This window comes from Trachypithecus francoisi, unplaced genomic scaffold (assembly GCF_009764315.1).
Source record: "Trachypithecus francoisi isolate TF-2019V2 unplaced genomic scaffold, Tfra_2.0 Lachesis_group19, whole genome shotgun sequence".
Lineage (NCBI taxonomy): Eukaryota > Metazoa > Chordata > Mammalia > Primates > Cercopithecidae > Trachypithecus > Trachypithecus francoisi.
The window spans coordinates 35,705,974-35,725,694 of record NW_022681464.1 but is presented as its reverse complement, the minus strand read 5'-3'; the positions used below and the strand labels follow the sequence as shown (position 1 = coordinate 35,725,694).

Below are 19,721 nucleotides of genomic sequence, written 5' to 3'. Positions count from 1 at the left end.
GCCGGGCGAGGTGGCGGGCGCCTGTAGTCCCAGCTACTCGGGAGGCTGAGGCAGGAGAATGGCATAAACCCGGGAGGCGGAGCTTGCAGTGAGCTGAGATCCGGCCACTGCACTCCAGCCTGGGTGGCAGAGCAAAGACTCCGTCTCAAAAAAAAAAAAAAAAAAAAAAGATTTAGCCTTAGAAAGGAGATTAAAACAAGGTTTTCAAAAGCATGGATTTATTCTAAATACATTAAAAAAAAAAACACCCCAGTTATAGTGTTACCTTGCAAAACATCTAATACAAATTTCCTTAATACTAACCTTTTATGTTTCATGATCTGATGTCCGTTAACTTTAAAGATAAGAGCCTGATTTATAGTTTCTTTTCTAAACACTCAATGAAGATAAACAATCTACTTTAACTTCTTGCCTTCAAGCAATGTTATGTTCTACTTTTCATAACCCATTTGTAAAGATTTCCAGGAAGTAGCAATCTGGTAGCAATTTTACTGGTGTCTAAACTCAATGTCAGACACTGACATGACTATGTATCAGCTTAATACTTCAGAAAAGTATGGGCCAAACACTTGGTAACGACTACAGGAATTGCAAATATAGATCTCAGGAGGAAATTATAAGCCGATAGGGCAAAAATATGAAATGGTTTTCAACATATTCTAACTCCAGTTTTGCGGTGGCTGTTGCCTGAATTGTGTTGAGAAGGATTCTGAGGATGGTGTTAATGCTCTGGGGGAGAGTATATGCTATGCGCAGTCTAAAAGCCATGACTGCCATGGGCAAGCAGGAGGAGAGACTGACCTGCCAGCTCTGTTCTAGGTTTGGGGTCTTACAGTGGCAAAAGTCACAAGTCCCAAGTCTCAGTGTGGGGGTCCCACATTCTCTTACCTCCCGCCTCTGGCTGTGCCTGCTTCATCCTCTGTGAAAACTGGATCCCCCATTCCACTCCCACTGCCTCTCCGAGCACGTGGCAGGAGATGCCACCCTCACAGCTCCCGAGTTTACTGTTGGCTGCACAAGTAAGTAGCAAAGACTAAGTAATGGTTTTCATTTGGAAAGAACAAAAATGGTCTCTATTGAAGCATAAAGGGAATTTATTGGAGGATGGTGAGAATCAACAGGAAGACTAGAGGAGCCCGCTCAGGCAGGAAGCAAGGAAGGCGAGACCAAGTCCAGGTTCTGCCATGAGGATGGTATGCTCACGACGCAGGCGCCACCAGCACTGGAATCCTCTACCCCTGGACACTCATCTTCTGCCATTTGACTCAACTCCACCATGGCCACCATGAAAAATCACTAACCGAGTCACTTTTGTATTACTCCTCAAAATTCAAACTTCCAGCCTGGAGCCTGGGATTAGCAGTACTTAGATCATAGACCTACGTGCTACCTATTGAAGGATTAATTCTCAGAGAAGAGGAACTTGAGTTAAACAGGCACCCTCAAGAGGTGTCCGCTACTGGCTGTATTCTACTCGGCAGAGGGTATGTGAGAGAATGTAAGGTGCTCATCTGGCCTAGAAACTGCTGTCACCGGGCCGGGCGCGGTGGCTCAAGCCTGTAATCCCAGCACTTTGGGAGGCCGAGACGGGCGGATCACAAGGTCAGGAGATCGAGACCATCCTGGCTAACACGGTGAAACCCCATCTCTACTGAAAAAATAGAAAAAACTAGCCGGGCGAGGTGGCGGGCGCCTGTAGTCCCAGCTGCTCGGGAGGCTGAGGCAGGAGAATGGCGTAAACCCGGGAGGCGGAGCTTGCAGTGAGCTGAGATCTGGCCACTGCACTCCAGCCTGGGCGACAGAGCGAGACTCCGTCTCAAAAAAAAAAAAAAAAAGAAACTGCTGTCACCAGAGTGAGAAACCAAGCTGAGCCTATGATAGTCTGAAGCTGTGGGTAAAGCTACCTAGGAATAAGCAGAGTGGTACCAGAATCTAGAGCTGAAACCAGGGACTTTGGTAGATAAAACAGGCGTGGGTCAAGCTGCAGAACTAGAAAGAATTGAAATCAGAAATAAAACAAGAGATGTCCCCAAAGTAGATTCCAATAGCAAAGACTATACTGCCGGAAACTAGTTCTGGAGTGGAGAAGGCATACTCAGCACAGGGTTAAATTCTAAGACTGTAAACCAGGTAGTGAAGAAGTTAAAAGCTAGAGAGAGCAACAAAAGGGAGCAAGAAGATGGAGGCAGACTTGCTGAAGTTCATGTAAGATCGCCGTATTTGACATTTATTAATTGCAAGACATTCGATTGACATCTATTCATTGCAGGATATGTCCTTCTATATCCATTTATTTATTTATTTATTTATTAATTTATTTGGAGACGGAGTTTTGCTCGTTCACCCAGGCTGGAATGAAGTGGCGTGATCTCAGCTCACTGTAACCTTTGCCCCCGGGGTTCAAGCGATTCTCCTGCCTCAGCCTCCAGGGTAGTTGAGATTACAGACGCATGCCACCACGCCTAGCTAATTTTTGTATTTTTTGTTTAGTAGAGACAGGGTTTCATCATGTTGGCCAGGCTGGTCTCGAACTCTTGACCTCAGCGTTCGAGGTGATCCACCTACCTCAGCGTCCCAAAGTGCTAGGATTACAGGTGTGAGCCACTGTGCCTGGCCCTCTATATACATTTATTTAGGTCGCTTAGACAGTCCTTTCTCAGTTGAGGGGAAATAAAACTGTAATAAAGAAACCTTGGTCCTTGAGGCAATGAAGACATCAGGAGCATTGAGAACTTGATGAGCTGGTGCATTTCTCCACTGAGCTTGTCAAAATAGGCCTAACACTCAAGGAGAAATACCTTCCTTTTTCCTGATCTTCTAAATTTATCCTTAGAGGGGTCCTCATATTCTTCCTAACTGGACATAGGAGCAGTCTTGGCCAGGTGGAGGCAGCAAAGCTAAGGTGGTACAGATAATGTCAGGCACTGAACGGATTTGAGGAGGGTGGTGAGGGGACGGTTGTTAGAAAAGAGGCAATACATGCACCTTGTGTAGGGCTGCAGGCTTTTTTACTGTTACCAGGAAGAGAAAATCATCATGATAGCCTCAGTGGCGGAAGCAGCAGCAGCAGCAGCATATCACTGATAGCACGTAGGAGAGGTTTATCCTAAACAAAAACATTTCCTGGTAGAATCACAGGTTCCAAGGTGGTACTGAGTGGGCCCTAGTTCAACTTTCAACCTTTCAAACTTCCAGCCAAATAATTTTAAGCATTAATCAACTTAAATGAAAACATTTTACTTTTATAGGGACCTAACATATCTCATAAAGTTTGTTTGTTTAAAGCTTTCCCCTAGCTTTTTCCTCCAGCAGACTTTTCCAGGGGTTTCAAGACTTAAGTTCCTTATCACTCCCTAACACACATGTACATACCACACCTCTATGCTGTGCAGGAGGGAAAAGTAGGGGCAAGCTTATTTGTCCATTTCAGGATGAACAGATTAAAAGCAATTTTTGTTACACCAAACTCAGTGAGACTTTCCAGATTTTCTCTTCCTCATTAAAATTTTTTTAAAAAAATATTCCTGGAAACAAGTGAGCCACTAAATGTTAAGATTGAAAACTTTCCAGGTTATTTACAGACTGAAGTTTGACATTGATGAATATACTAAAAAATAAATCAGGGAATGTGGTAATTAAAAAATAAAAGCAAGGGCGAAGAGAGGCAAACTCAGTAAGTTAATGTAATCTATAACTTGTAGGTGACATTCTGACACTCTCCCAACTTTAAAACTCCATAGAGAACATCTTCAAAGCCACCTTACCGCTTAAACTGGGGCAAACTACTATTTAATTTCATTTATTATTTTTAAAAATATATTTTACTAGATAGGAGGTCTCCCATGTTGCCCAGGCTGGTCTCCAACTCCTGGGCTCAAGTGATCCTGCTGTCTTGGACTCTCAGAATACTGGGATTACATGTGTGAGCCACCGTGCCCAGCCTATTTCAGAGCTGATTTTTAGACTGAGTGTTTAGGAAGACAAAGACATCTCTATTTAGTGAAGAAACTCAACAGCTCAAGGAATTTTCTACTTTAATAAAAGCTGAATATAGACCTACATACAATTTTACAACTCTGAGACAAACACAAATGAAGTTTTAGTAGCTAAAGAAAATACAGCACCGTTCCACATTATGTGTATCTTTAATGCCTACGCCCACCTTTCGTTCATTTAGTGGGCTGAAGAAAAAAATGTTCAAACCCTTATGTGCATTTCCTTAAGTTCCTAGAACACCGTAATACTGACACGTACGATTGCACTATTTCGTATCTGTCGATGATTCTGAATTTCACTGAAAACCGCAAAGGAAACCAATAGTCACACAATTATTCCGATAACCCCACCAAAGAGGAAATAAAGAAAGGAAGTTACTCTGAAAGTCTGACAAGGCAGAAGTGACTGCAGCAGAACGGCCTCAAGGGTCAGTCCATGAGGACCTTGATTAACCCTCATCTTTACGCCCCCACCCCATCCTTCCGGGTCCTCCCCCTTCTTCAGCTACTGGCTACAAGGCTCATAGGAAAGGTGTGCGGATTCAGACCGACACGATTCCAGCTGTGGCTCCTCCACTTTCGGGGTCGCTGTTTCCACAGCTTTCGAGCAGGGTAACCATACTTGTTGCACTTCCCTCACTGGGCTGCCGCCAGCATCATATAGAAATACGCTGTCCCAACATAAGCCAAAGCCACCATTACTGAGATAGTCGCCAAACAGAACTCAGCTTCGGTTCCCCTCCCGGCAAGGCTGGTTCGACCTACAGTCAACAGGAAGCTCCTGGGGGCAGGGACAGGATCCCTGCCTCGGAAGGAGGCCAGACGTGAACGTTGTTTGGATGGCATCAGGATGGTGATGAGGGTGTGAGTAACGCCTCCCGCTCACGCGGTTGGGCTGAGATTTTACTACGAACGACAAAGGGTGCGGAAGCATAGTGCTGAGAAGCAGCCAGCCAGCCAAAAAAACTCAACCCCGTCCTCCCCCACAAAAACAAGCCCCAAAGCCCTGGGCACTACGGAGGGCCGGGCCAAGGAAAAGAGAAAGGCAGAGGGGCGGAATCGGGACGCCCCATTCAATCCCCGCTGCAGCCGAGCGTCGGTGGGTTCGCGGCTGGGAAGGGGCGCCGCGGGCCTGCTCTTCGGGCGGGGAAGCACCTCCTCCTCACGCCCCCTCAGCCTGCGCCGCCCCCGGGAATCCGCCACGGACCCCGCCGCCATGTTGGGTCGGGAGAAGTGACACGGACCGGTCGCCTACCCAGACCACAGCAAAGCGGCCCGGAGCCCACGGAGGGGACCTGACGGGGGCGTAGGCGCCGGAAGGCTGGGGGCCCTGGAGCCGGGCCGGCGTGGCCCGAGTTCCGGTGAGCGGACGGCGGCGCGCGCAGGTAGCCGCAGCCCCCGCCCCGCGCCCGCCCCCGCTAGAAGTGAGGGGGCGGGGCCGGGGGAAGGAGGTGGAGAGTGAGGCCCAGGGGTGGGGAGCCAGGGAACTCCCTCCTCCTGAAGCAACGCGTCCGGGGCCGGCTCTGCCGTCGTTGCTGCCGCCGGGCGCCCCGGGACGAGGAGGTGGAGGAGGGAGAGGGCCCGCGGGCCTCGCCTCCGCCCTCCGCCCCCTCCCGCCACCTCGAGCTGCGGCAGCAGCGACTCATGAGAGCGCGGCTGGAGGACAGGTAAGGACCGGGTGGGGCCCCGCGGGCGGAGGGGTCCACCCCGACACCTACAGGGCTAGGCCCCAGCGCCCGGAGCCGCCGGCACCGCCGCGGTTCCCCGCCCCCGCGGGCCAGAGTCGGGAAGTTGGGAAGAAACTTCTCCCTTCCCCCGGCCCGCCCGGCGGGCTCGTCTCGTTCCCCGCCGCTACCTGCTCGCCCCTGACTCGGTCTCTGCCCCGTTCAGTTCTGCCGGGTCCCGCCCAAGTCCGACCTGAGGTCCCAGAGGCGTGGGGACACTTTCTACCCCTTGGCTTTGGGGTCGTGTGGACAGCCTGGCGGCGTGGAGGCGAGGTTTATTTTTGCCCACACGGCTGAAGTGGGGGCGAGGGAAGCGGTCCCTTTTGGGTCCTAAAGGCTGGGGGTCTGTGTGTCGGCCGACGCCGGTAGCAGCTGTGCGGGGAGAGGAGAGGGTGTGTGGGGCGGGTGGGTGAGCCTCTCTGGCTTTACTTGGTTTGATTGAAAACCGCAACATGTTTAAAGTTTTCCTTTGTTTTGGATTGGGGGTTGGGAAATTTACCATTCAGCGTCCACTTTTTCATGCCACTCCGCCTCCCGTTGCGTTCGGTTCCCTGTCCACATGTGTTAAAGAAAATTTTGTCTTAAAGTGTGTTTTTCTTCTTGATAATTGCTTCCAGCTTTCACTTTATTGGGCATGGAGCAGAGTTGTTTTAAGAAGCTCTTTGAAAATCAAGTCTGGTGTAGGAACTTTAGTTTTTTTTTAGCGAGTAGGACTTAACAGTTCGGATTTGGTTGAATTATTTTCTGCATAATTAATTGATATAGGCGTGGAATAACATACGGTCTAATTTATACATTATTAAAGGAAATAATGAAAGTCTGGTGGAAGCACAATTTTATGTCCATACCATTTATTATGTATATACGTTCCACGGATGTGTGTTTTCACATAGTTGATTTCACGTATATAATATGATTATAGTATCTTCATGTATTATAATTGTAAGATTAGTGCCAAAGATGTCTTGATAATTTTAAATGTGTTTAAACCATCCTGTTAAATTTCTAAAGTTAAATAACTGACTAAGGAAAATATTACTAAATGTATACACATGAGTGTGCATTTAAGGAAAAGTGCATGGTAAATCTAATATCTTAACTGTCACTGTGCTTGGCACACGGTGGACAGGAAGCATTTTGGTCAGGTAATAAAGGAGTATCTTGTATTAACCAAGGATCTTGTATGCATCACTTACGATTTTCATTTGTTGTACAGTAAGGAAGTTTTACTTCAGCAAATAATATATATGATTTTGTTGTTTTTGTTTGCTGATAAATGTGAGACCCCTGCCACAATTGACATGTAAGAAAAGGAAGTTAAATTGTATTTTAATTTTTGGACATTAGCTAAAAGTCGGTGGAGATTTTAAATGCTGGTTGACATTTCAGAAGGTCCTACATTTGAAATAGACAGTTGCCTTTGATCTGAAAACAAAACAGTTTATATCCATGTTTCCAGGATAAAAGATAAAAGGGCTCTTAAAATATATACTCTCTTGTAACCACCGTAATGTTATAATAGCTTTGATTTCGCAGTTAGGTTTTGCTGACTTCATAAACCACAAAATTGATTCCTTTCTGTTCATCTGAAAGTGAAATTACAGCTTTGACCTGTCTTCCTGGGTTAGGTGGAATTTGTCTTATGGTCGAAGTATATAATATTAATACATGGGCTGTTTTTGTGTGTGTGTTTTAGTTCAGGAAATTCACAAGCTGAAAAATTGTTTATGCAAGTAGAATTCCTTCATGGTATGTGTTGATAAAAGAATAAATGTGCTAAAAGACTAGAAGTAAACCTATATAAGTGAAATATTACCAACCGATGGTGTAAGACTTATTCAGAGTTGAAATCTGCATCATGTTAGACAGTAAATAATTTATTACTATGGGTAGTTTTTCTTTATTTTTTTTTGTTTTTTTTTTGAGGCGGAGTCTAGCTCTGTCGCCCGGACTGGAGTGCAGTGGCCGGATCTCAGCTCACTGCAAGCTCCGCCTCCCGGGTTCACGCCATTCTCCTGCCTCAGCCTCCCGAGTAGCTGGGACTACAGGCGCCCGCCACCTCGCCCGGCTAGTTTTTGTATTTTTAGTAGAGACGGGGTTTCACTGTGTTAGCCAGGATGGTCTCGATCTCCTGACCTCATGATCCGCCCGTCTCGGCCTCCCAAAGTGCTGGGATTACAGGCTTGAGCCACCGCGCCCGGCCAGTTTTTCTTTACAACATCAGTGTAGGCATCATTTATTAATTCTATTAGAATTATAGTAAGAAAGAAGACTAATGCCAAAAAAATTTAGGTGATGCTAAACTCTGGTGTCGCCCAAACTTGGGTAATTAAAAAAGAAAAAACCTGCAAGGAAATTTCTGTGAACGTAAAAATAGAAGCATAGAATACCTGTGGTTCTATGAAAGGAAATATATGGAAAGAGGGAGGAGATTGTGATAGGGACCCGGCTTCTGAAGTGGTAACAAAGTTCTTTTAACCTGGTAGGAGTTACCAAGGGTATTGGTTTTAGTGTAATACATTAAGCCCTACGTTTGTGTGCAGAATCTGTTTCTATGTTTTATTTTACATGAATTTTTTTTTAAGGAATCCAGTATGTAATGTACTATATGAGGTGCTTGGTTTAAGAACATAATTTGGTGACTGACTTTAGAACACTACCTAGGCTATCCTTTGCAAATAGGAATAGATTTGTTAAATCATAATTGTCATATACCAGCTAGTATGTATAACAACTTTCAACACGTCAGGCTGGGCATGGTGGCTCACACCTGTAATCCCAGCACTTTGGGAGGCGGAGGCAAGGGGATCACTTGAGACCAGAGTTTGAGACCAGCCTGGCTAACATGGTGAAACCCCATCTCTACTAAAAAGTACAAAAATTATCTGGGTGTGGTGGTGCACCCCTGTAATCCCAGCTACCTGGGAGGCTGAGGCACAAGAATCGCTTGAAACCCGGAGACAGCGATTGCCGTGAGCTGAGATAGTGCTACTGCATTGCAGCCTGGGCAACAGAGTGAGACTGTCTCAAAAAAAAAAAAAAAAAAAAAAAAAAGTCGAATACTCCTAAATGTACAATAATTAGAGAATTGTTGGGAAAAAATTTCTAAATAAAGTTCTACTTGGGTTTCTTTAGTAAGTTAATTGTTTTAATATTTTGAGAGAAGACACAAGTTTTACAAAATTAAAATCCGCTTCGGCTTGTGTATTGTAAATAACCAATAGAAGGTAATCAAAATGTTTATTGAACGAATGGATACTGTTCTGTCATCAAATACTCTGTTTTTCTGAAAATTACATAACATGACAAAACTCAATTATGACATCAAGATCGTAAGTTTTGACTTTTATCTATTTTCAGTTTTCTAGAACAGTAATTCTTTAGATCAGTAATTTCAGCCTTAGTTTTTATATTCTTAAGAATACTATGAAATCTTAGCATAAAATAAGTTTTTGTTTAAAGCTTATGAAGATTTGCAGCACCTGAAGGATGAATATGTTTTGATTCTAAATTACAACATGGTGTTGGAGTTTCAGAAATGCAGAGAATCATTGGGTCATGCTATTTTATTTGCTTTATGTAATGGCTTGCTATTTTAGTTGTTCATATTGTGGCTTTGCATTGTTGTAGAGTTGAAGAAGAGATCACATCTGTGCCAGATTCTTATATCACAGGAACTTTTGGTCATGTTATAAAGGTGATGTTTGTGGTGCAGGCTTTGTTGTGTGAATATTTACAGGAAGTTTTAGTAAGATCTTCCATTGTTTAGCACCCTGCGTGGCTTAGGTCACCTTCAGTTCACATTTAAACAGGTTTATAATATAAATATAAGTCCTATAGCGAGGTACAACTACTTTTCTTTAAAGGAAATAATCTGTTTCTGTTAAAGTGTGTTGTCTTATTGGTAGTTCGTGTATGGCTATGGCAGGGTATGTATTATCTCTTTTCTTCCTCTCAGCTGCTCCAGTGCCACAATTAGGCTGAGTATTGCTCAGCTGCAGCTGCTGGGTGATTACTAACCATCCAGCTCCTGTCTAAACTCAGAGGCAGATTTAGCAAAAGGAGCTATAGTAACAGTAGAGGGTGAAAGAGAAGAGCCAGTGCTGCCGCCAATATCATTTTCACATGTCTGTATGCCAAGGAATCGTTGGCTACGGCAGCACTACTGTTGTCCTGGAACTAGCAGACTTGATGGCAATATATCTTGGTCTGGATCTGGGTTTACCTTTAAGATCTGAAAGCCCACTCCAGGAAAAACAGAGAATCCTGTAATTTTAGAGTATAGAATAATGTACTGTTGAGGTACTAATGGACTGAGTTACAAGCCTCTGTGCCTCAACTCCTCCCCCCACCCCCAAATCTAGGGTAGCGACGCCCTTCAGTTTCTCTTATTCAAATGTACAGTAAGCTGTGAGACTGCAGGTTCCTTGTAGCATTATACTTCATTTTGCTTTAACCTGTGATTCTTAGAATTGCTCCTTTTACTGTTTAGGGGAGGGGAGTAGAATTGCTGGCATGTAGGTTCTTTGGACTCTACTTTCTCCTAGGAAGTGGAAGGCCTTCAAGAGGAATGACTTCTAGAATTAGCTATACATTGCATATCCCCTGTGGCTGCCTGAATTTTGCTCGTAGGAATCTGCATTCTTTTCCTTTTGTTCTTTCTTTATCCCTGGTGTAGAAGATGGACATCAACAGTTGCAAATACATTATCAGCTATATATGGCAATCCCCAGACTGGAAGATGCCATAGGCAAATTTTGCTGCTTCTGAAATGTTGCTCAGCTTATAAATATGCCAAGCAAATAGCAGCAGTCGCATCTTCTCTGTTTTTTTGTTTTGCTTTGTTTTTGAGACAGGATCTCACTCTGTTGCCCAGAGTGGAGTGCAGTGGCGCAGTCACAGCTCACTGCAGCCCTGACCTCCAGGGCCCAAGGGATCCTCCCACTTTAGCCTCCTGAGTAGCAGGGACCACAGGTGTGCACCACCATGCCTGGCCTTTTTTTTTTTTTTTTTTTTTTTGATGGAGTCTGACTCTGTTCCCCAGGCTGGAGTGCAATGGCGTGATCTTGGCTCACTGCAACCTCTGCCTCCCAGGTTGAAGTGATTCTCTTGCCTCATCCTCCCAAGTAGCTGGGATTACAGGCATGCACCGCCTGGCTAATTTTTGTATTTTTAGTAGAGACGGGGTTTCACTGTGTTGGCCAAACTAGAGCATACCTGAGTGATTTTTGAACCTTTTGGAGAGATGGGGTCTCACCATGTTGTCCAGGCTGGTCTCAAACTCCTAGGCTCCAGCGATCCACCTGCCTGGGCCTCCCAAAATGCTGGGATTATAGGCCACCACACCCAGCTACAGCAGCGTCTTGTCCTTGCTTTTACCACTACTATTTACTAAAAATCTGGAGACAATTCCTTTGACTTGTCTTTGGTAATTTGGGGTTTGGCTAATTTGGGATGGAGATTAGAGAGGATTGAGAAAAGTAGTGCTCAAACTTGTATAACCAGAGGAAGGATGAGGTACAGGAAGACCATACATTTGAACATTAAGTACACATCATTATGGCATATACTTAGCAAGACATTGGTGTTATGACCTCTTTGTGCTCCCACAAAACACTTATGTCAAAACACACCTCTCCTTGCATTGTAATTATTTCTTTCCATGCGTGTCTGTTATTCCTGACCTAGTGTTCACTGTGTCAAGGAGCCGTTTTATAGCATCTTTGAGAACAGCCCTTACCACAATAAATACTAAATAAATTCTGAATTGTATGTAGGGATGTGGTTCTAGGCAGATTTATATGAACTTACAACTACAGACAAATGTTTTGAATACAGCTCTACTGAAATGTTATAAAACTAGCTTAATGCTTTTTCATAGCTCAAAGTTAATTCTTTAGATTTTTGCTCTCAGGGTTTTATTCTAGAAGGTGATTTTACAAAATAGCTTAAGCAATCCTTCAAACATTAATTTAAAGGTCATTTTGATATTTCTAATATGAACTGAAAATTTGTTGTAGTTGAAGTTAAACTAGTCTCTAGTAAAATTTATTTTAAATAGATACGTTGTACTATTTTAGCGAATAGAAGTCCAAGTTATGCTAAAGACAAATCCTAGATTTTTTAAAAAATGCGTTTGGTATCTCATCACAGTAGTGTCAGTCAGTATTGCAATTATGACTTGTTCATATATACCTAGGACAAAAAGAAAAGAGTCCTGATTGTCTTGCGGTAAAGTATGTGAAGGAATGCATAATTCATAGAAATACTTTTGCTGGGTTATTGGGGGTGAGGATGGAACAGGAAGTGCTAGGAGGAAAAGGATTGACCACTGAAACTTCAAGATTGTCTGGTTTTCAGCCTCTGTTCCCAACAAAATGTGGATTCTAGGTTTTCTTCAACTGACTTAAGAGGATTTTCACTTCTCTAATTTTTTAATGTAACTTTTCAGTTTCTTAGTGTTTTTTTTAATTGTTATTTCCTTTTTTTTAATTTTTATTTATTTATGTATTTATTTTTATTATACTTTAAGTTCTAGGGTACATGTGCATAACGTGCAGGTTTGTTACATATGTATACTTGTGCCATGTTGGTGTGCTGCACCCATCAACTCATCAGCACCCATCAATTCATCATTTATGTCATGTATAACTCCCCAATGCAATCCCTCCCCCCTCCCCCCTCAGTTTCTTAGTGTTAAGTAGAAATTGGGGTGAGGTGGAGAAAGTTGGTGGTGGTTGTTTCCTGGCAAATGTGTTGACTTCTTTTATTCTGATGTGATTAATATTTTACAGATAAGGATACTTTAAAAATAGTAGCAGTCAGACATTTGGAAGGAGCAGAGAAGGCCTCAGCCTCCCGAGTAGCTGGGACTACAGGCGCCGCCACCTCGCCCGGCTAGTTTTTTGTATTTTTTAGTAGAGACGGGGTTTCACCGTGTTAGCCAGGATGGTCTCGATCTCCTGACCTTGTGATCCGCCCGTCTCGGCCTCCCAAAGTGCTGGGATTACAGGCTTGAGCCACCGCGCCCGGCCTGAGGGTGGGGATCTTAGTTTTGGTTACTAAAGTTGTTCCAAGCACATAGAACAATGACACATAGACATTTATTAAATATTTTTGATTGTAGGAACATGCAACAGTCAGCTGGCATTGGAATGTAAGCTGCTATTGGAATGTAAGCTCTGTGAGGGTAGGGATCTTAGTTTTGGTTACTAAAGTTGTTCCAAGCACATAGAACAATGACACATAGACATTTATTAAATATTTTTGATTGTAGGAGCATGCAACAGTCAGCTGGCATTGTCTGCTTATCATGGGCCTGAGAGAAGGAAGTAGTTCTTCGCTAAAAGTTCATGCAGTAACCACAAATGTTTTTGACTCAAGACTCTTTGAAGTGGTAGACTTGTGCTAAACTAGTATCATTAATGCTCAGGATGAATTTCAAATAAGCATTCTACTTGAGTCTGATGGAGAAACTAAGGTTTGATTCAGTTTAATAGCTTGTAAATGTTAAAGAGCACTATTTAACCTAAGCATATTCACCCACTTACAATATAGGAGTTCTGTTTCTTTATATCATATTCTGTAAATATGTATCCAACAACCATACTTCTTTTTTTGTTTTTTGTTTTTGTTTGTTTGTTTTGAGACAGAGTCTCGTTCTGTAGCCCAGGCTGGAGTGCAGTAGCACGATCTCTGCTCATTGCAACCTCTGCCTCCTGGGTTCAAGTGATCCTCCCACCTCAGCCTCCCAAGTAGCTGGGATTACAGGTGTATGCCACCATGCCCAGTTAATTTTTATATTTGTATTTGTATTTTTTATTTTTAAATTAAATTTTTTTTTGAAATGGGGTCTTGCTCTGTTGCCCAGGCTGGAGTGCAGTGGCACGATCTCAGCTCACTGTTACCTCCACCTCCCAGGTTCAAGCGGTTCTCCTGCCTCAGCCTCCTGAGTCCCTCAGATTACAGGTGTGCACCACCTTGCCTGGCTACTGTTTGTATTTTTAGTAGAGATGGGTTTCACCATGTTGGTCAGGCTGGTCTCAAACTCCTGACCTCAAGTGATCCATCCACCTCGGCCTCCCAGAGTGCTGGGATTACAGGCATGAGCCACCATGCCCAGCCTTGCAACTGTACTTCCTAAAAACTCTGGCACACATCAGTTCCTCTTACTTTACATTGATACAAGCAAGTCATATGGATTTATCTGATCCATATGTAAGGAGAGCTGGAAAAAATAGTTCCTAGCAGGTCAGCCACTTCCCAGTGAGGACTGTATACCGTAGAAGGGGAGAATGAATTTTGGAAGAACAGGTAGTTATCTCTGTCACAGAAGGGGATGAAAAGTACAGTAGTTACACAAGTTAGACATCTGTATGGAAAATACTATGGTTGTACAAATGTGGTTAGAATATTTGAAAGGTATGGGCATTGATGGTATCTTAATTCAGGTTACAGTATTGGTATAAAGCAAACTGGTTAGTCTAACAGCTTCTGGAAATGTGTTTCTTAAAGCAGAGCATCTGACTAATTTAATTTTATATTTGAGGTGGTAAGCTATTAAGATATTTGCTATTTTGAACTTAATTAGGATCAATAGAAAAAAAGCTAATGATATGTAAATTCTATAAAGAACCTTTGCAGATAGCAGCCGTGTCATCTTGAGTTTATATTAAAAGTAGCAGGAAAGAGAGTTCTGGATTTTAAGATGTGTGCACTAGACTTTAGGAAACATTTGAAAACCAGTAAGAGTGAGGCTTAAAATTCTAACAGTGTACCCCCTGAAGGAGTGAAAAGTCTTAAAATGCCCCAGGCTTCTTATATGAAAGATTAGGAAGCACACTGGTGGAGGGAGGGGGTCAGAGTAGAACAAGTATTATATGTCCATTTACATAGCACTTCTAGTGATTGAGAAAAGATACTAATTAGCCATATCAAAGAATTCCGTGGGGGTAGTAGCAGGTAGAAATTAGGGTGGAGCTAAAGTGGCTCCCCTGCGCATCTTCTCACCATCTCCCCTTTTCCCCCACCCCACCCCATCATCACTCCAGCTGGGTCTTAGTTTTTGTTTTATTTTGTTTTTGTTTAAATGCATAAACTAAGTCAGAAGAAGAAACTCATGACAAATGTCAAGTAGAAGAAAGGGTTGTGAACCTCTTAGGATGTTGTCAGATGATGAATAGGATTTTTACAATGACTGATGTTTCAGAAAAGGGAAAACAATATTGATGATTCTTAGAGATAAATTTATAGCAAGAGTAAGAAGTCATGAATCTGCAGTTCAGGAGACTTGAAATAATAGGTGACACAGAACACATAGTGTATCTCCTTTTTATCTTCTCGTTTCTGTAACAAGAAGTTGCTCTTTAAATTAGAAAAACTAGAACAAACAAAAAGAAAATAGACAGTACACTTATCTGACAGGGTAGATACCATGATCATGAAGGTGGTTCCCAGAGTGAGGCTCATCCATTGCACTCTGGTTGTGCTGACCCCTGTGATTTCCTCAAATGCAGAATTTTTAGTAGTGAGGGGCTGTGTTCGTGCTTTTCCCGTCATTTTTTTGTCATAAGAGATCATAGTGTGAAGTTTATAATATTAAAAACAAATAAATAATAAGAAAATAGTAAGATGCATGTAGCTTTACATGATTTCATGTCTCTAGGTCTAGAAGAATTCCAAGGTTCTGAAAGATATTTCTGATACTTCCAGGGCCCTACCAGTAAGAGATAAATCATGGAGACACGTAGATATCTTAGAAAAATGATTAGATGTTGCCTTAAAAGGTGAATATTAATAAATGCAGACACTGAAGGTTGCCTTTGATTCCTGACAGTTTTTAAAAAGTTTGTTAAACAGATGTTTGGTATCATTTTGAAACAATTTGAAGATTATAAAGAAGTAATTTTTAACAGTTGTTGAGAAGTGCTTTATTGAACTGCCTTGCCTCTGGAGTTTGAGTAAATGCTGCATATAGGTCATTGTCAGTGGTACTTTCTTGTGTTGGTGAGTGGTCAGATCTCATAAGCTTAGTTTCCTTCTAGCGGTAAGGTTCAATGATTGCTTTTCTACCTGTGTTTTGTTTTTGTTTTTCCTCTTTCCATAATAAAGTATTCTAATGGCATGATAGGTGTTGCCTTTTCTTTTGGTGATAAACAGAGCCACAGATGTTAGCAGGTTTAAAGCTCTTTCTATATTTTCTCATTTTTTTTAGGGGGATTGATAGAACATCGTGTTTTTTTTTTTTTTTTTTTTTTTGAGGCGGAGTCTCGCTGTCTCCCAGGCTGGAGTGCAGTGACCGGATCTCGGCTCACTGCAAGCTCTGCCTCCCGGGTTTACGCCATTCTCCTGCCTCAGCCTCCCGAGTAGCTGGGACTACAGGTGCCTGCCACCTCGCTCAGCTAGTTTTTTGTATTTTTTTTGGTAGAGACGGGGTTTCACCGTGTTAGCCAGGATGGTCTCCATCTCCTGACCTCGTGATCCGCCCGTCTCAGCCTCCCAAAGTGCTGGGATTACAGGCTTGAGCCACCGCGCCTGGCCCCCAGAACATCGTTTTATTTTTGTTAGTTATATATATGAATAAAGATATCTTAAAATTATTTTCATTTGCTTTTTTGATTGAAGGATACTGTGCATCTCTCCTTGTGGTAAACTGCTTGCTCATAACCTTTGCCAGTTTTACTGTTGGCTTATTTGTCTTTTTCTTATAAATTTTTAGGGACTCTTCAATATATTATAGATATTCTTTGTCTTTATGTTGTAAAGACTTTTCCATGTCTGTGCATAGTGTTCCTTCTATAACCTTTGGATTTTGTGTTTCAAGAATGTTTCTCCACTTGAAGATGATGTTAAAAATTCTACCTACAGGTTTTTGTTTTGTTTTGTCTTGCAAGTCATTTAGCTCTTTACTCTGGATTTTATGTGTATTGTGAGGTAATTTTTTCTTTCCTCAGATGATACACCTCACTACTGCTAGTTATTAAATTTGTCTTCACACTGGTTCAAAATGCCACCTTTTAGCATTTACAAATTCTTTTTACTCTTGGGCCTGTTTCTGGGCTCTTTTTGAGGGATTTAATTGTTTGTTTATTTTTTGAGACGGAGTCTTGCTGTCACCTAGGCTGGAGTGCAGTGGTGCCTTCTCAGCTCAATGCAACCTCCACCTCCCAGTTCAAGTGCTTCTCCTGTCTCAGCCTCCTGAGTAGCTGAGACTACAGATGCCTGCCATCACACCCGGCTAGTTTTTGTATTTTTAGTAGAGACAGGTTTCACTTTGTTGGCCAGGCTGGTCTTGAGCTCCTGACCTTGTGATCTGCCCACCTCGGTCTGCCAAAGTGCTGGGATTACCAGGGTGAGCCTCTGCACCCGGCCTAATTGTTTATTTCTATGCCTATACCACATATCTTGATGCTGCTGATTATAACCATGATAATAGCAACTAATGTGTATTGATAATTGACTGTGTGACAGTGCCTGTGATAAATACTTAAACATATTTACTAACTCATTTCTCACAGAGCCGTCAAGAGTTAAGTATTCTTGATATCTTTAGTTTTATAGATAAACAGACTTCAAGAGGTTAAGTTTACTTAAATTACAAGCTAGGACTATAACCTAACTTTGTAACTCCAGAGCCTAGACTCTTTTTTTTTTTTGAGATGGAGTCGCACTCTGTCGCCCAGGCTAGAGTGCAGTGGGGTGATCTTGGCTCTGCAGGTTCCACCTCCCTGGTTCACACCATTCTCCTGCCTCAGGGCCCCCCCCCCACCCCCGAGTAGCTGGGACTACAGGCACCCACCACCACGCCCGGCTAAGTTTTTGTATTTTTAGTAGAGACGGAGTTTCACCGTGTTAGCCAGGATGGTCTCCATCTCCAGACCTCGTGATCCACCCGCCTCAGCTTCCCAAAGTGCTGGGACTCAGACGTGAGCCACGGCACCCGGCCCAGAGCCTATACTCTTAACCATGAGGTTGTGATTCCTAGAAGGAAAATTTCCTGTTTTCCTTTTCAAAACTTTCTCAGCTATTCGTATACATTTACTTTTTCATATGAACTTCCTTGTGATTTTGATTTAATGTTATGTAGATTTATATAGGAAGGATGGGCATCTTTATAATATACCTTCTAAAAATAAGTGATGTGTTTATTTTTTGAGATTGTCTTTTATATCCCAGTTTTATTTTCTTACATAGACTCTGAACTTTTGTTGTACTTACTCATCGGTCGTGTGTGCGTGTATGTGTGTGTTTTAATTTTAAGTTATGGGATACATGTGCTGAACGTGCAGGTTTGTTACATGAGTATACATGTGCCATGGTGGTTTGCTGCACCTGTCAACCCGTCATCTAGTTTTTAAGCCCCGCATGCATTAAGTATTTGTCCTAATGCTCCCCCTCGTCTTTCCCCCACCCCCCGACAGGCCCCACTGTGTGATATTCCCCTCCCTGTGTCCATGTGTTCTCGTTGTTCAACTCCCACTTATGAGTGAGAACATATGGTATTTGATTTTCTGTTCCTGTGTTAGTTTGCTGAGGATGATGATTTCCAACTTCATCCATGTCCCTGCAGAAGACATGAACTCCTTCTTTTTTATGGCTGCATAGTGTTCCATGGTGTATAGGTGCCACATTTTCTTTATCCAGTCTATCATTGATGGGGATTTGGGTTGGTTCCAAGTCTTTGCTGTTGAAAATAGCGCTGCATGTTTATTTAGAAATAATTTCAAAGTTACAGAAAAGTTGCAGGAGTAGCACAAAGAACTCCTGGATACCCTCCACCCAGATTACCAGTTGTTAACATTTTGTTACCTTTCCTTTATGGTTCCCTCCTTGGGTATGTGTGTCCCGGCCACCACCATTTGAAAGTTAATTGCAAACATCATGTCTCAGTACCCTTAAATATTTTGATATGTATTTCCTAAAACAAGGACATTTTCTTATACAATTGCAGTACAGTTACTGAATTCAAGTTCAGTATCAGTATAATACAGTTACCTAATTTCCAGTTGCGAATTCAGTTATGTTCCCCAAAAGGGTGCTAACCCTCGGTACCTGTGAATGTGGCCTTATTTGGAAATAGCATCCTTTGGGAGGCCAAGGCAGGTAGATCACGAGGTCAGTAGATTGAGACCATCCTGGCTAATACGGTGAGACATTGTCTATATTAAAAATACAAAAATTAGTCAGGCATGGTGGCACGCGCCTGTAGTTCCAGCAACTTGGGAGGCTGAGGCAGGAGAATCACTTGAACCCAGGGGGCGAGGTTGCAGTGAGCCAAGATTGTGGCCACTCCGCTCCAGCCTGGGTGACAGAGCGAGACTCCGTCTCAAAAAACAAAACAAAACAAAAACCAAAAACCCACATGTGAAGACAGACACCCGGAGAAAGTGCCTTGTGACAGCAGAGGCAGAAATTGGTGGGATGCACCCGTAAGCCGGGAGCACGAAGGATTGCCAGCTACCATCGGAAACTAGGAGGAGGCAAGGAAGAATGGTATCCAGAGTTTCAGGGGGAGCTTAGCCCTGCTGACACTTTAATTTTGGACATCCTGCCTCCAGAACTATGAGATAATTTGTTGTTTTAAGCCATTTTTTCTACAGCAGCCCTAGGAGGGAACAGTAAAGGAAACGTGGCTAGGAAAGTAATACAATAGTTCATACATTTTTCCATTTGTCCTAATAATATTCTTTATAACAAAAATCCAAAATCCAATCTAGAAATACATGTTGCTTTTAGTTGTCATGTTTCTTTAGTCTCCTTTAATCTGAACAGTTCTTCAGTCTTTATCTTTCATGACATTGATTTTTTTTAAAGTTAGACTACTGGTTTTGTATAGTGTACATCAGTGAGTTTTTGTTTGATGTTTCCTCATGATTTGATTTAGATTATGAATTTGAGGCAGGAGTACCACATAAAGGCTATTATGTTCTTCAGAGTATAAGACATCAGGAGGCACGCTGTGTTAGTCTGTCCTACTATTGGCAATATTAACTTTGATTACTTA

General features: G+C 42.7%; 1 protein-coding gene and 1 pseudogene across 4 annotated transcripts in view; both read left to right on the top strand.

Moving 5' to 3' along the window:
- Positions 1-4,986: 4,986 nt before the first annotated feature.
- The window catches only part of YES1 (YES proto-oncogene 1, Src family tyrosine kinase), an 88,400-nt gene continuing 73,665 nt past the window's right edge, over positions 4,987-19,721 (top strand). For 2 of the 4 annotated variants that reach the window (XM_033178196.1, XM_033178197.1), the window contains exon 1: positions 4,987-5,662. The gene's annotated coding sequence lies outside the window, so the exon portion shown is untranslated. The remainder of the gene's footprint in view (positions 5,663-19,721) is intronic. The other 2 variants (XM_033178200.1, XM_033178199.1) reach the window with 2 other exon arrangements.
- Positions 15,128-15,274, top strand: LOC117064296 (annotated as a pseudogene).